A 14712-nucleotide genomic window follows, 5' to 3' on the forward strand; every position below is an offset into this window, starting at 1 on the left:
TACAAGAGTTTATATTATTCCTTGTTATCTTGCTCCTACGCACAGGAAGTTGAACAGCAAGAGCACCTATAATATTATATTAGAGTTACACCATCAGATGCCCATGCTTGCTATTACATATGGTTGTCAGTCCTTTTTGCTTTCCCTCTGTAGTTGCAGCATCATGTCTGGAGATAATTAAACACATGTGTCATGAGGGGAAATAGGTTAATGTTTCGCATGTTTGACCTGACCTAAATACTGAGATCATGATCCTATTTATATATGGGGAATATATGCATCCACCATAATACCATATCACCAAACATGTCTTGTGATAATCCACTCTATATGGCTTTACAATGGTGTCTATGTCAAAAAAAAAAGAACTGGCGGGTGTCCTCTTACTAAACAAACCCATTTCTAAAAAAAGATGTATTATGGTTTGTTTTGCCGACATAACATTCGAGACTCCAGAGTATGTATCTTAATTTTTTACCTTATTATGTTCATGAAATTTCCATATATGCATGTGTTACTATTATAATTATTCCCACAAGCACATTCATCCATTTTTTGTCAGATTTAATACAAGTGCCCTGGTCTGGTTCTGGTATGTTGGTTTGGAGGATTCCTGGAGACTTGTTATCCCTAATTGTGCATGAAACATGTTGGGGACAAATGTACATGCCAACTTTTTGGGTACTAGGGAGTAGCAGCCAAATAATTATTAGGACGTGGCATATACAAAGAAAATGCACACAGTTCTCTCTTACAAAGTTATTTGCAGGGAATGGGTGCGAGCAGCTCACGCAATAGATTTCTTACAAAGAAGGTGTTGTTCAATTAAGGTATCTTCCCGGTAAAAATTCACATCCTACACGTCTATTCGATCTCTTATTTGTGGATATATGTACACAATATCTTTTGGAAAATCCAAATTGCTAAATACTACCTCTCTACGCTTTTATAAGATGGTTTAGATCACTAAATTAGTGATCTATAATGTCTTATAAAAGTTTATGGGGGGAGTACTTGTTTTTTGATGAAATAATACAGGATGCCCTTGTATCCCGAGAAGACGTTAGATCATCAAAACTAGATCACACCACGACCTTAGTCACTTTATTGGACATATATGGCTCATGCAAATGCCCTTGTATGCCAACATTATATATTAGTTCATATAAATTTTACTTTCATGCTTTGTACCACCCTTTAATTTAGAAATATCACTATCATTCTATTGTCAAAATAGACGGGCGCGGCAACGCGCGCCGTCATGGTCTAGTACCTACCTATTATGGCATTTCCATAGCCATTCCGAGATATATTGCCATGCAACTCTCCTCCGTTCCGCTCATATGACACACATTACTTTTGTCATATTGCTTTTTGCATGAACATGTAGTTGACATTGTATTTGTGGCAAAGCCACCGTTCATAATTCTTTCATACATGTCACTCTTGATTCATTGCATATCCCGGTACACCGCCGGAGGCATTCATATAGAGTCATATCTTGTTCTAAGTATCGAGTTGTAATTGTTGAGTTGTAAGAAAAAATAAAAGTGTGATGATCATCATTATTAGAGCATTGTCCCAGTGAGGAAAGGATGATGGAGACTATGATTCCCCCATAAGTCGGGATGAGACTTCGGACGAAAAAAAAGAGTGGCCATAAAAAAAAGAGAAAAGGCCCAAATATAAAAAAGAGTGGCCATAAAAAAAGAGAAACGCCAAATAAAAAATGAGAGAAAAAGAGAGAAGGGACAATGCTACTATCCTTTTTCCACACTTGTGCTTCAAAATAAGCACCATGATCTTCATGATAGAGAGTCTCATATGTTGTCACTTTCATATACTAGTGGGAATTTTTCATTATAGAACTTGGCTTGTATATTCCAATGATGGGCTTCCTCAAAAGTGTCCTAGGTCTTCGTGAGCAAGCAAGTTGGATGCACACCCACTTAGTTTCTTTTGTTGAGCTTTCATATACTTATAGCTCTAGTGCATCCGTTGCATGACAATCCCTACTCACTCACATTGATATCTATTTATGGGCATCTCCATAGCCTATTGATACGCCTAGTTATGTGAGACTATCTTCTCCTTTTTTGTCTTCTCCACAACCACCGTTCTATTCCACCTATAGTGCTATGTCCATGGCTCACGCTCATGTATTGCGTGAAAGTTGAAAAAGTTTGAGATTTCTAAAGTATGAAACAATTGCTTGGCTCGTCATAGGGGTTGTGCATGATTAAATACTTTGTGTGATGAAGATAGAGCATAGCCAGACTATATGATTTTGTAGGGATAACTTTCTTTAACCATGCTATTTTGAGAAGACATGATTGCTTTGATTAGTATGCTTGAAGTATTATTACTTTTATGTTAATATGGACTTTTGTCTTGAATCTTTCGGATCTGATTATTCATATCACAATTAAGAAGATTTACATTGAAATTATGCCAAAGTATCACTCCGCATCAAAAACTCTTTTTTATCATTTACCTACTCGAGGACGACTAGGAATTAAGCTTGGGGATGCTTGATACGTCTCCAACGTATCTATAATTTTTGATTACTCCATGCTACTTTGTCTACTGTTTTGGACTATATTGGGCTTTATTTTCCACTTTTATATTATTTTTGGGACTGACCTATTAACCGGAGGCCCAGCCCAGAATTGCTATTTTTTTGCCTATTTCAGTATTTCGAAGAAACAGAATATCAAACGGAGTCCAAACGGAATAAAACCTTCGGGAACGTGATTTTCTCACCGAACGTGATCCAGGAGACTTGGACCCTACTCCAAGAAGTGCCAGAGGCGGTCACGAGGGTGGGGGCGCCCCCCCTAGGCGCGCCCCCCTGCCTCGTGGCCCCTCTGTTGCTCCACCGACGTACTCCTTCCCTCCTATATATACCTACGTACCCTCGTCAGATCAGATACGGAGCCAAAAACCTAATTCCACCGCCGCAACCTTCTGTATCTGCAAGATCCCATCTTGGGGCCTGTTCCGGAGCTCCGCCGGAGAGGGCATCCACCACGGAGGGCTTCTACATCAACACCATAGCCTCTCCGATGAAGTGTGAGTAGTTTACTTCAGACCTTCGGGTCCATAGTTATTAGCTAGATGGCTTCTTCTCTATTTTTGGATCTCAATACAATGTTCTCCCCCTCTCTTGTGGAGATCTATTCGATGTAATATTCTTTTTTGCGGTGTATTTGTTGAGACCGATGAATTGTGGGTTTATGATCCAGCTTATCTATGAACAATATTTGATTCTTCTCTGAATTCTTTTATGTATGATTGAGTTATCTTTGCAAGTCTCTTCGAATTATCTTTATAGTTTGGCCAACTAGATTGGTAGTTCTTGCAATGGGAGAAGTGCTTAGCTTTGGGTTCAATCTTGCGGTGTCCTTACTCAGTGACAGAAAGAGTTGCAAGGCACGTATTGTATTGTTGCCATCGAGGATAACAAGATGGGGTTTTTTATCATATTGCATGAATTTATCCCTCTACATCATGTCATCTTGCTTACGGCGTTAATCTGTTTTACTTAATACTCTAGATGCATGCTGGATAGCGGTCGATGAGTGGAGTAATAGTAGTAGATGCAGAATCGTTTCGATCTACTTGTTTTGGACGTGATGCCTATATACATGATCATACCTAGATAATCTCATAATTATTCGCTTTTCTATCAATTGCTCAACAGTAATTTGTTCACCCACCATAGAATACTTATGATCTTGAGAGAAGCCACTAGTGAAACCTATGGCACCCGGGTCTATTCTCATCATATCAATCTCCATTACTTTATTTACTTGCTTTGTTTTACTTTACCTTTTACTTTTACTTTTCATCTACCTATCAAAATTACCAAAAATATTATCTCTATCAGATCTCACTCTCGTATGTGACCGTGAAGGGATTGACAACCCCTAAGCGTTGGTTGCGAGTTGCTATCGTTTTGTGTAGGTACGAGGGACTTGTGTGTGATCTCCTACTGGATTGATACCTTGGTTCTCAAAAACTGAGGGAAATACTTACGCTACTTTACTGCATCATCCTCTCCTCTTCGGGGAAATCCAACGCAGTGCTCAAGAGGTAGCAACATGCTGCGGAGAAGACTTCTTAGTAACACTGATGAAAATGTGAATCTTGTTGGGCCAAAACCCACGGCGGTGATGCTCGAGCACACTTCTATCCTCCTTGAAGGTGTTACCGTCAAGTTCTCTATGCCCATTTCAAGGTTCTAGGTGGAACGTTGTCTCTAGGTCTTTCTGGAACAGATGATGGCGCACTCTGGTATCTTGGAGCTAACTTGGTTGGCAAGAACGTTGGCTGCTAGCAGTGGGGATGTGAGGGTAGAGGTCCTGGATCTATTAGTGTGGCCTGTTTTGTTTGGCAACCTACCTCAACGTGTGGTGGTGGAGTCGAAGCTACTAGGAGTATCCTTAGTGGTGCATTGTAGATTACTATAGGAAACCAAACTTGGGAATTGTATCTATCTGGATGCTCCACAAGAATTGCAAGATATTGTGAGAGAGGGAGAGAGGGAGAGAAGGAGAGAGAGGGAGAGAAGGAGAGAGAGGGAGAAGGAGAGAGATATGTTGCATTGGCTTTCTCATGGGAAGTGAAAACATGAGGTTTGCGGAAATGATTAGAGTCCTCCAAAATGTGAAGGAAATGAAGGATTCCTATAGAAATTTTCAAAGCCAATACTACAATCCAAATGAAAGATTGGAAAATTGTCCTATAGGATTGAACCCCTACAACTTTATTAGAAAATCCTTTGTTTTGAACATGTTGTCAAACCAAAAGTGAGCACTCGCCTCCTACATGTACCTAGGTATCCTGATGTGGCAAAGACATAGTTTTTTATATGTAAGCACATGTATTATACATGCTTTAACAATGCCTATCTAAGCAATGTTCATAGGTGCCTCAAGATAAAAAACATTTTTTTGCGGGAGATTGGTTCATACAGGTGCTTCAAAAGGACGACAGAAGTAAAGTTTTACTTATAGTGCTAGTGAGTGCTTTCAAATATAAGAAATCTCCTCCCATGACTGGTTTTTCAACCTAGTGCCTCAATCTGTGCAGCGCCATGAACATATGGTATTGTCCTTGTGATGAACACAATCAACAATGGAAAATTTGGGGAAGTATACAAGTGAAGACAAGCAGAATATGAAATCATAAATAATTGATGGAACATATAAACCGCAAGACGTAGCTTAGATCCGATTTTCCCTAAATTGCACAAGAAGTTCCAAATGTACTCAATCATTGTATTCTTCAACCAAATTGGCACACATGTTATAATCCAATTTGCCACAACAATGGTAGTAAGAATAATTATATATGTAGTATGAGGCTATGAGCCGATAGGGATTTATGAGTGTCTTGTGCAATATCAAGAGATTGATAAGGCTACTACCACTAGTACCATACATGGATCATCAAGTGGTTACCACAAACACAATGTAGGGATAAATATTGAGCAATACATGAAAATATAGCATGGTCGAAGCAACATAAATACTACCTTCACCAAAGAATAAAGTTAAAACTGAACTTGGCATACATCCAAGTGTTCAAGTGAAAGATTGGGTTACATGTCATGAGCTAAAATTGGATATCTATTGAAGCAAGAGGAATGTGACATCCTAACTTAATAGGAATGGTAGACTACTCTTATAAAAAAGGAATTCATTTTTTCTGGAGGCCCATCCACAAGGAACCTCAATGTTAAGTGCCTTGGCTTGGAACGATTTGACGACATGTGACTCACTAGGAAGTTGATCCCGGGTGCACATGAATGAGGACAAAGTGCACATGAAAAACTAGTGTTGGTTTGTTAGGCCAGTCTGTATCCCGCCAATCGTATCGGTAACTAAAAATGGTATCACATCCGACCCTCATGGTTACATGGGCGTGTGCGAGTTAGTGGCGCAGACATGCACATGGCATGTGTGGACCATTGTGGCACACGGCCTGGAAACATGTGGATGTTGGTTCTGGCGCACATAGACGTGTGCTAGGAGAGAACGTTCATGTTGGGCTAAGGAGGATGATGGTTCCTTTGAGTGGGGGTGTATGTGACATCCAAGCTTAATAAGAATGATAGACTACCCATATCAACAAACAAGGAACTCCTTCTTTTCTAGGAGTCCATTCACACAGAACCTCAAAGCCAAGGCTTGTAGCGATTTGAGGATGGGTGACCGACTAGGGTTGAACCCGGGTGCACACGAGTGAGGAAAAAGTGCAGAGGAAAGACTAGTGTTGGCCTGTGAAGACTAGTGTTGGCCTGTGGGGCCACTCTAGATCCCGCCAGACGCAACGGCCAGGAACCAGTGGATGTGGTCGGGCATTACAAGGAATGCATAAGATCCTTTGTTACATAGACCATTGATCGACTACATATGTTGACTACGCGAAGGGCCACCCTCTGCTCTAAATTTAAAGACCAACACTGACCAAGCTAGAAGACAAATGAAATTTCGTTAATGTTGTCTATATGACTTGGTATATGTAGCACACACAATCTTTCAAGTATTTTTATATACAAGATGATAAAAAGTCGTGTGTATATGCTATTTTCATAATTGATTGTGCATAACCCAACTTTGTAGAAGATCATGGATTCTAATATCTCGTTCATGGATAGGATGAACAATGAATCAACTACATATCAAAATGAAAATGGTATGAACTACAACAATTTGAGTGGAAGAGGTGAAGAGGAATGTGAGTATAACAATGAAGAAATGGGTAAAAAGTGACTATAGTGGATCGACAAGACAACATAAGTTTGGTAATTATTTGCTTTTCCTCGTAACTTGTCCATTCACTTGTTTCTGATCTACATTAAACACATAGATTAGTGCTTGGTTAAACAACTATGTTGATTATATTAATGGAATTTTAAAGGAAGGTGGGATGTATTGGAAGCCGGTAACCAAGAAGTACAACAACAACTTTGCGGGTCGAAAGAGGAAGGTCATTAACTCAAAAGACCATTGGGGGAAATGAAATGCAAGGTTGTGTTGTTCAACCACATATAGTGTAGGATGAAGGGAGTGTACGTGAATGGTCCATATAATGACCAACTCGTAAATAAAGCTTATGGTGTGTACATGTCTAAGCAGAAGCAATGTTCCACAATGGTGAAATTGTGGAGAGAGTCGTGGCAATGGCCAAAGTGGAAACATGATATATGCACAAGGGAGGATTGATGACAATGTTGATATGATAAATGGAATAAGAAGAAATTAGGATATGATAAATGTATTTAAGAAGAAATTAGGATATGATAAATGTATTTAAGAAGAAATAAAGCCTGAGGGGATACGTCATGCAAAGGCAAGAAGGAATAGAAAAGTTAAAAGTACATATGAATCTTCTCAGGTCTTTCACGTGATGACACTCTACTCTATTATGATACAAAATTCCTATTTGCCTCTGCAAAAGATAAGATCAACGATGTATAGCTACAGGTTTCTAGTGATAAAAGGGAAGAAACCAAAGCACGATAGAAGACAACCACTACACCATGGTCAAGTATTGGTGACACATCAATCTGTCGTCATAGGGTGTCTTTGCCGACACATAATTTGTAGCTAACACATATGCTGACAAAAGACTGAACAGTCGGAGAACTTGCTGTGGGGAAAGGCATTGCCGACAGAAGTTCACTTGCCGACACATTTTGAGTCGGCATACACCCTACCTACGCCAACAGTTTGCCTATGCACATACACCTACCTTCCCTGACACATGATTTGTGGGCATACACCCTAGCTACGGCAACAGATGGGGTGTGAACATAGACCCTAGTTTTGGCGACACATAAGTTGTCCTGCTAGGTATATACCTTTGCCGACACTTGTTCTGTTAGGAAGATTTATACCTTTGCCGACACTTATGTTGTCTAGATAGGTACATACCTTGGATGACACATACTCTGTCTAGCTAGGTATGTACAATTGCCTACATTTATTCTATCTAGCTAGGTAGTAGCCAGGGCTGACAATTACTCTACAAGAATCTGTTTACCAACAGATAAATTATTGGAAAGGTAATGTACAACCAAATCAATGATTTGATACATATACTAAATTTGATCCACAAACACCATCAAGATGAACACATATTGGACGACAACGATGATAGGTTCGCAAACATACATAAATATATATTCACACAGGTTCACAAGCATAGTTTGACCATCCAGAACACACAAGTCACATAAAAAGGGCCACTAATTGCTAGTCTCAACTAATTCAAACAATGGTCCAAAACACACAAATCACATACATGAGCACAAAGTTTCTACTCCAAAACACTTGAAGCACCAAATGGTCTAGAACACACATAAGATTCAAGAAATGATTGAAGTTGGTTGGTCCAAAATACTGCTAACAGCCATGTATGTTCCATGACACTCAAAGTCCTCCTCACATCCAATGCTAGGTGGCTAAGTATCTGAAAATATTCCATATGAATTTGTCACGAAAGTGCAATCAATCCAAAAGTTGTTCAAAGCTCATATGAAGATTGTTAGGCTAGAGCAGCACATGCTAGCTTATACTTGATTGTTCATGCAAGAGTAACATTGTTATATGACCATGAATACACACAAATATATTTTTTCCTATGCGGTGAAGTGTAGTGTTGCGGGCTTCCTTCTCAACAGGAATCAATCACCACAGGAAACAATGTTCTGCTATTTTTGTCAACATCATTTGATCAACACACTTGAGTTCATTTTGATTTCATGTCCCAGAATTATTAGCAAGAGCATTCCCAGAAAATCTACTTGTGCATATATGCTACAGAAATGCTTATGACGAGTGGTACACATTCTCAAAAATAAGCTAGGTATGACAACAAACAAACAAAACTACTACAAGGTGAAAGGATGCAGAATTAGGATGTGGCTATTTTCTAGTTTATAACATATTTGACCAAGATCAGGATGTGGATTATCAATATGTTTCCGCAGAATCGTTTCTTAATTGAGCCGCATGACACCATCAGAATTACAATATTCTATTCTGCAGCTCAAAAGTTCAGACTGGTGGCAAGTTAATAAGCTAACATGGCAGCTCTGTGAGTCTGCAAAAGGTTATAAAGGATAAGATGATGCATACAAACTTGGCAATAAATACCATAAGATAGGATTCCCGATCAGTAGTGTTATATATTAACAACTCATAGTAGTAGCTGTAGCTTGTCATATTTAAAAACAGGCAGTAGTAGTTTATAAAGAAATGGGCTTGTCATGTATTAAGAGTTGTAGGTTGTAATAATATTTAAGAACTGGCAATAGTAGATTCTACTGAACTATTAGATGCTATGAGGAAACATGGCTGGGCCTTATGTAGTTATGTTGCACATCTTTTGTGTATTATCCTGACACATTCAGTTTACTTGTAATGTATAAATTAGATGAAGAGATACTACAATATCATGAGCCATTGAGGATGAAGCCGAGGTTACCATCTATTTAAAGAGGAAACAAAAGTCTAAAGCTTCAATAAGTAGAGGCAACTGCTGTTAGTACCTGCACCTCCTGGCACATTAGTTGTCTTCTTGGCATCTTTGATCTGCAACAAGCCAATAACAATCATTACTCCTTAGTCTAATTCCCAAAACAACTGAAAAATAGGCATTCAAAAATAGGCCTACATGTAATTATTACTAGTAAGAATGCCCGTGCATTGCACCGGGCGATAAAAGGGGCACAACCTACTTCATGTGTCATTGTGCACCTTTTTCATATCCAATTTTAATAAACATCGATAATAAGGTTAAACATGGAAATATCCTTATTTTTAATAGAAGTTAATGTTTTCATGCCGCTTCAGCTCATCAACCGTGCTACACTCTTCAACTTCAGTATCAAGTATGTTGTCGTCGGAGACGCACGAGTAGTTCCGCTGCACTGAGAGCGCTCTGCTGATGTTGCACAGCAAGGCCTGCTCGTGCTGCTCTTGTATGCTCGGGCTGTCGGGTGTCCGGAAAGAAGAAAAAGTGTAGAGCTGCAACAACAGCAGCTTCAGGTGTTGATGTGCTCTCAAGGAATCCCTCCATGTCGGAGAATTCAGTCTCCGGTTTCTTATAACATAGATAAGATAAATAGCAATTTCTTAGTCTGTGTTGCTACTCATGAATTTTTTTGAGACCACCGATGTGGTTAATAAAAAGATCAAAAAGTTCAGCATAACTCAGACCTGAGGTGTCAACTTTGTTGGTTTAATGCCTCTAGTGCATGTCAGCCAAACTGAAATTGTAAGTTGGATTTTTTTTATGGAAGATTGATAGTTAACAATCATGTGAGATTATGTAAAGACCCGGTGGACAGGTAAGTTGATTTAGCCAAGCGCAGTGCAGATTCCGTGTAGATTTCTAAGCTAGATTTTCCTTGCATTACATAGAGTGCCCATTTTGCGGACTATGAATTAAGTGCTTTGGCTGGATCTGCGCAAATGGAATATGCATACAGCTCCCAATCTAGGATTGGTTTCGATTCAGAGTCGTCCAGGCAAACCTTGCAGCCAAGTGTGCGGCTCTCGGTGTCTATGGATCTTGATCATGGAGCAGATAATGAGGAGCTCAGGGTGCTGCAGCCTTTATGCGATGGGACATTTGAGAAGCAGCTCACTGTTATTCAAGACCAAGAAGAGAGTGAGGCTGCTGTTTCGGTTCAGAACAGGCAAGACAGATCCCCGAGCTCCATAATCTGATACCTCCCTGGCAATAAGAAAAATAATTAGCTGTAGGCAAGTAACTAGAGTGTTTGGTGCAATCTGTCTATGGGGAATCATATATAATTGTTTGGTTTCAGTGATGTGACTATAGCCTCGGAATGAAACATCATGTTGTCCGAATATTTGTCTGTGCATTGCATAATTCCATGGATAGTTCACGCGGGTTAATTTGTTGTTTCATATGCACATATTGATTAAATAAACTCTTCCAATATAGTTAATTGTACTGCTGGATTTTGGTGGTCATTCTAAATGTACAAATTTGTTGTGCGGATCTCTGAACTAATATGGATCTGTTTACGAACTATAACTCAGCACTATATCTAGTTCTTGCTATCAGTTTGATTTTGGTGGTCCAAGTGGATATATACACCAGTCATGCAGCCACACTCTGCACTATTTGGTTAATGAGAACGGGAGGAGCACAACACTGACCCCATCTCTTATCTCAGCCAGCTTCAGGTCCACCATGGCCACCTACACCGAGCACCATATCACGCCCCGAGCTTCGTTGTCGACTCATCTACACCAACCCAATCACCACAAACAGGGATATCAGAACAGTTCATGACATAATTATACCACTTATTAGTTGGGGAAAAAGGAAACTTTGATGTACCTAGGCTTAGACAACCACGTTTTGTCCATGATGCACCCTTAATATCAAATGTGTCAAGTATCTGAATTTGGATAGTGCGGCAGTGTTAGTTTTGCATCGGTGAAGCGAGAATCATTATTCATTATTCAGGCAATAGCAGTACAAAACAATCAAGCAACAAAAGCACATTCTTGTACTATTGTCTACTTTCACAAGCAACGACATATGAATTAAGTGCAGCAGTACAGCGAAGGAAAACTTAGGAGGAGTTGACGCTAACCTCAAGGCACGGGGACGGCTGGCTTCGGGAGGGGCGCAACTCGAAGGAGATGGAGCCTCGGCAGCAGGTCCGACAGCAGCGTAATGAGCCTGGAGATGGATCCCTGGTATCAGCATGTCCGGCAGCAGCGGGAGGCCGGCAATGGAGCCCCGATAGCAACAGATCTGAAAGCAGCGGGAGCACGACGATGGAGCCCCGGCAGTAGCAGGGACGGAGATTTGCGAGGACGAGGCTGGATGTCAGGGGGACACAAGGATGGTCGTTGGATTGTGGAGTGCGAGGACGGCGGCTCGATCTCGGGAGGGAGCTCGGGGAGAGGGGGCGGAGTGCGAGGATGGGTGGATGTCGGGGTGGAGCTTGGGGGAGGGGGGTCCGACCTCCGGGACGACGGCTTGACGATGGGGTCGAGCGCGAGGCCAGCGGCCATGGCGGCCAGACTGTGGATCGAGCGCGAGGCCGGCGGCGATGGCAGCTGGACTGTGGATTGAGCGCAAGGTGGGCGGCGACAGGCACGGGTTAGGGTTGTGGAGTTGTTTGATTTGGGGATTGTTTGCTCGGAGTGGAGGTTATTTTGCATGAAAACCCAAAAAAACTCCCCTCGCGCCGAAATCGCGCGCCAAGCTTCCAACGATCGACATGTGTCCACCTACGCCGACACTTTGTTCGTGTCCATACACCCTATGTACGTCGACACATGTTAGGTCGCTGTCGGATTTCGGGTTCCGGCAGGCCCTTAAGGTTCGAACTCTGGGGTGCGCGCGGGGATCACACCTCCTACCTACTCACGTCTCGTCGCTTCGCAAAGGATCTAAACTACATGAAGAACAACACAAGGGACACGAGGTTTATACTAGTTCGGGCCACCATTGTGGTGTAATACCCTACTCTAGTTTGTGGTGTGGTGGATTGCATCAGGGGCTGATGATGAACAATACAATGGAAGAAGTGCCTCGCGAGGGGAGGAGTTCTTGTGTTGGTGGTTCTGGCTAAGGTTCGACTGGTCGATCCCCTTGCCTTGAGAGTGGCTAATCCTATTTATAGAGCGAGACCCTGGTCCTCTTCCCAAATATTGAGCGGGAAGAGCGCCAACAATTGGCCATTTTGAAGGGGAACATCGAGTACACTTATCCTGACTAAAGTTGGTCCTCGCCTGCCAAAGACTCTGACGATGATGCCGGCTTGGGCTCCACGATGACCTCCATCCTGCCGTTCTGCTGGTCTTGGTCTTGTTGCACCGAAATGGTTGCCTTTGCTTGATACCCTTGCCTGCGCTTGCCCCCTTTGCACCAAAGAGGAAACAAGGACTCTGCGCAGGCCGGCGCCCATCTGGCGCCCGCCTGGCTTCGGTCGTCATGGCTTGCGTCACGGGCACCTCGTGAGGTACCCCGCCTTGATCTCTCCGCCTCCTCGCAAGCCAGCCTGACGAGGCTGTGCCTGAGGAAGCCTCCCGTCGTCCACCCCGCGAGGCTTGGCCCCTCGCGAGGGTCTTGAGCTTGTATTGACGAAGATGGGCCGTACTGGGCCACTCCTTGAGCCATGCCGCAGGCTGCAGGCAGGAAAGTCTGGGTACCCCCGTTCCCAGAACGCCAACAATAGCCCCCGGGCCCAAGGCGCGCCCGGACTTGGCTTAGCTGAGAAGCGAAGGGGCAAGTGCGAAGCGCCGCGGGCCCCAACAGCCTGCGGCCTTGGGCGCCGCGTGGCGGTTGATTGGAAGTGCACGTCCCCGCTTCCCCACGACGCCTCGGCAACCGCACGACTTGACAAGTCCATGCATGCAAAACGGGTCATGATTACCTGTGATCGTGGAGGCCGATGGTTGGCCTCCCCCGGCTATATGTACGGAACGGCGCGAGCCCTTCCAGTCCATCCTTTTCTACTACTCTCCTTCTTCTTCCCGGCCGCTCGTCGTCCCCATGGCTCTGCCAAAGGGGTTCTCGGCCGTGGAGAAAGGAAAGGCTCACCAGGAAGGGCCTGGCTCCCCTCCGACCAAGCGTAGCCGGGGCCGCCCTCGCAAGCACCCTACGGCCCCCGATGCGGCTTCCCGTGGTCGCGGAAGCAGTCCTCTGCGTTGCGGTGGGCGCCCGACTGCCGACGAGAGGTACGCCGCGGCTGCGCGACCCCCCAGGCCGCGTTCCCGCTCGGCGGAGGTGCTGCTGGAGTTCGTCGTGTGGTCGGCGGACCCGATCGGCACCTGGATCCAGCTTCCCCGCTTCTTTGTAGGTGAACTTCTGGCTGGTGCCCGGGGCGGCCTTTGGCTTCAGGCGGATGTGTAACGCCCCGGATTCGATGCGCCAGGTGTCTGTCAGTTATTTGCCGTCATTGCCATGTCATTTGCTTGCGTGTTGCATTTTATCATGTCATCATGTGCATTTTATTTTGCATACGTGTTCGTCTCATGCATCCGAGCCTTTTCCCCGTTGTCCGTTTTGCAATCCGGCACTCCTATGCCCTCCGGCGTTCCCCTTTTCGTCTCTTGTTGTGAGTGGGTATTAAACTTTCTCGGAATGGACCGAGCCTTGCCAAGCGGCCTTGGTACACCACCGGTAGACCGTCTGTCAAGTTTCGTGCCATTTGGAGGTCGTTTGATACTCCAACGGTTAACCGGGTAACCGTAGACCCCCCTTCTCTTTGCAGCCCAACACCCCTTCCAAACTGGCCCAAAACCCATCTAACTCCCCTCCATGCTCTCGGTCATTTGATCACGATCGTTTGGGCGCAAACCGCTCCTCATTTGGACTCTCCTAGCTCCCTATGCCTATAAAAACGTCCTCCCCGTCCATTTTCGCAGACGAAACCCTAGCCCCGCTCCCCTCGCGCACCGGACATGTCCAACCCCGCCATACATTTCCAGCCTCCACGTCGCTCTGACGAATCGAAGGATGCCACGTCAGCGCCGCCGCCTCCCTCCTCCACTCACGCGCCGCCACGTCGCCCTCGCGCCCGCTCTCTCTCTCCTCCGCGGCCCGCGGCCCGCCAGGCCTCGCGAAGCCCGCCCGAGCCCATCTGGGGCCCGGGTCGGACACAGTGCGCCGCCGCCTCGCCCGTTCGCCGCCTCTGCGCCTCGC

At 44.0% G+C, this 14712-nt stretch overlaps 1 long non-coding RNA gene across 1 annotated transcript; it reads right to left on the minus strand.

Annotated features, from left to right (window-relative positions):
• Positions 1-8166: 8166 nt before the first annotated feature.
• Positions 8167-12159, minus strand: LOC119295144. The gene is made up of 6 exons (XR_005143775.1): positions 11648-12159; positions 11389-11449; positions 11205-11292; positions 10550-10752; positions 9563-9605; positions 8167-8481 (listed from the first exon to the last, which is right to left on the minus strand). It is a non-coding gene; the product is annotated as an uncharacterized LOC119295144 (long non-coding RNA).
• Between the last annotated feature and the right edge of the window lie 2553 nt (positions 12160-14712).

Source organism: Triticum dicoccoides, chromosome 4B (assembly GCF_002162155.2).
Source record: "Triticum dicoccoides isolate Atlit2015 ecotype Zavitan chromosome 4B, WEW_v2.0, whole genome shotgun sequence".
Taxonomy (NCBI): domain Eukaryota; kingdom Viridiplantae; phylum Streptophyta; class Magnoliopsida; order Poales; family Poaceae; genus Triticum; species Triticum dicoccoides.